Here is a 2,972-nt window from a genome sequence, read left to right as displayed (position 1 = left end):
CCCTCCTTATAATTTGAGTTACTATCGTATCTTTTGTTTTATTCGTTCTGATACATTGTCAGTGCTCTTACAAAATTTGAAAAATTCCATATCAAAACTGAGAAACTATGAAGTGATTTAAATTATAGTCATTTGTTGTTTCTACCATTTTAAATCTTTTTTTAAAAAATTGATTCCTAATCTTTCACCAATCTGCATCACATATCCATTGTCCTATAATTAGAATGGTTCATATAAGGCTCATCGATGAAACTGCAGAAGAAAATCTTACAAGTCTGATGCAGCAAAATCACAAAGGTAAGACGGAATACAGGCTTTGAGTCAGGTAGCCCTGAAGTTTAATAACTATTCTGCCAGACCTTAGTTACCTGGCCTTGAATTTGTTGGTATTTAATAAATAGCATTTATGAAAACATGAACATGCATCATCCTTTTTTCTTAAGATTTTAATTTTATTGCAAAGTCAGATATATAAAGAGGAGGAGCAACAGAGAGGAAGATCTTCCACTGTAGATTCACTCCCCAAGTGACCGCAACTGACTCCCCAAGTGACTCCCCCAGTGACTGGCCACAAGCAGAGAGATGGATGGGAAGTGGAGCTGCCTGGATTAGAACTGGCGCCCATATGGGATCCCGGCGCGTTCAAGGGGAGGACTTCAGCTGCTAGGCCACTGCGCGGGGCCCTTGGTGGCCAGATTTCTTGTCACCAACAAGCATGCATCCCCCCAAGCAGGCTGGGGCTTAGCCCTCACTGCACGCGGACTTCACTCCGTCTGTAGCTGTCATGTCCGGTGGCTTCTGTCCTGTGAGGAGAAATGGGAAAGTGGTCGGGGCGGCCCTGCTGTTGGGGCCTGGGTTCCACGCCCCCCACCAGGCAGCGGGGGTGAGCTGAAGCCAGGATGGCTGTAGGCGCCAAGTCTCACCTGCGGCTATGGCACAGCTGGGGCGATTTTCAGGCGGCGCCGTCCTCCGTGGTCCGCGGGTACCTGACCCAGGGCATGAGAGCATCATTCTTTTAAAACCCCAATTTCCAGGCCCGGCGCACCGGTTCCTATCCTTGGATGCCTGCACCCATGTGGGAGACCTTAAGAGGCTCCAGGTTCCTGGCTTCAGACTGGATCAGCTTCAGCCCTTACGGCCGCTTGGGGAGTGAACCATTGGATCGAAGATCTTCCTCTTTGTATATCCGCCTTTCTAATAAAAAAAAAAAAATTTAATTTCTTTGCCTTGCCCACTTCTCTTTCAAACAACACAGTCATTAAGCACTATAAACTCAAACATTATGATGGAGACCCCGACAGATACTAGATAAACCTGGATAAGGTGTGGTTTAAAGAATTTAACAGACCAGATGGGGAAGTTTAAATATTACATACCATTTTAAAGGCAACTCTGTAGCCATGGAGTCTAATGGTATGCAGTAAATTGTAGTAAATACTTTTCTTGCCAACTTAATTGCTTAATTAGTTAATAGAAGAAGTGTTTTATTTTCGTTTTGATCGGCTCAGCTGATCAAATATGGCAGGCAGGCCAAAAGGGAGCTTGGAAAAAGCAGAGATGTTTTCCATTCAAAAAGTGGTAGTATTTTCCAGGTACAGGAGCTTTGAACTTCAAGCCCTTGGGATCCAGTGTACGACATAAGCCTGCAATGAAGAATTGGATTATTACTAGAACATATACCCTAAAGAGCTAGTTGTGGGGTTTCTAAAATAGCTTTAAGAACTAAAGAGTCACTCTCTCTCTCTCAAAAAAAAAAAAAAAAGACTAATGAAATGGTTCAAGAGTAGGTGCTCTTAATACGCAAGGGACTGTAGTAAGTTCAAGATCTCTGTAACAATCCCACTGCTCAGAAACATCTGTATATGTGCATACATACATGTGGATATACTACGTATATGTTTGTACATATACACACGTACATGAAATCAGTATGGAAAAGTGACATTGCAAGCAAATAATAGCCAGGACATGGAATCAATCTCACGGTGTTCCTAAATAAGTGAACAGATTTTTTTGAACGTGACATCATTTCACTAAAAAGAACTAAATTTTGTCATTTATAGCAACATGATTTGCAATCTGAGAACATTATATTAAATGAAATGTCAGACATAGTAAATCATGTGTTCTCTTACATGCATAAGCTAAAAACAAAACTTTAAGTTTGTAGGAGTAAATAGCACAACAGTGGTTTACCAAAGTTCAAAGTTGAGGAGAGCTGGTTGAATGGAGAGAGGACAGTTAGGGAACAGGAAAAACATCTAGGATTCTAAATTACAAAAGTGACAGTAACTGACTATACATTTTAAAACAGCTAGTAGAAAGGATTTTGAATATTCTTAATACAGAAAGATAAATGCTTGAGGTGACAAATACATCAGTTACCTTGATCTGACAGTTACATATTATATGAATGTATTGAAATATGTTATACCTCATAAATACATATAATCACAAATGTGTACAGATTTTTCAAACTCCTGCTTATCCTATTTCTATTCAGTTTGTCCAATTCTGTGAAAAACCGAACAAAAACAATATAGTACACTGCTGTGCAAGCTCTGAATGTTGCAAGAAGATGCAACTGGGCAAGGTATTACTCAGAAGAGCTCAAATTTCAATCTTCTGTAAGACCTGGTGTTTGCAACTAGTGGTAAATCTCTTTTATCTAAACCAAATCCTGGTCTCACGTGAACATGTTTAGGTTTGCTTGTCATTAATCATTGCTATGTATAACTCAACCAAGCCAAATCATATTGGCTCTCTGTGTATGTCTGCCTTTTCTCTAAGATATAACACAGATATGGTAGGGAGACATGTTAATTTCGATAAAGAGCATGATAAATATTACTTAAATTTTATATGCAAGGAGTGATAGCAATTGATTTTTTTACCTTTAAAAATTATTTTCCATGGTATGATTTTGTATGTATAGAGATTTGCCATGCTATCTCCCTTTCTAAACTTAAATA

At 39.4% G+C, this 2,972-nt stretch overlaps 1 non-coding gene across 1 annotated transcript; it reads right to left on the bottom strand.

Annotated features, from left to right (window-relative positions):
• Positions 1 to 839: 839 nt before the first annotated feature.
• LOC121149975 lies at positions 840 to 961 on the bottom strand. Its single transcript, XR_005882916.1, has one exon. It is a non-coding gene; the product is annotated as a small nucleolar RNA ACA64 (small nucleolar RNA).
• Positions 962 to 2,972: the final 2,011 nt, after the last annotated feature.

The sequence above is a fragment of the Ochotona curzoniae genome, unplaced genomic scaffold (genome assembly GCF_017591425.1).
Source record: "Ochotona curzoniae isolate NIBS_2020 unplaced genomic scaffold, NIBS_Ocur_1.0 scaffold_4812, whole genome shotgun sequence".
Lineage (NCBI taxonomy): Eukaryota > Metazoa > Chordata > Mammalia > Lagomorpha > Ochotonidae > Ochotona > Ochotona curzoniae.
This window is presented reverse-complemented; position numbering and strand designations above follow the sequence as displayed.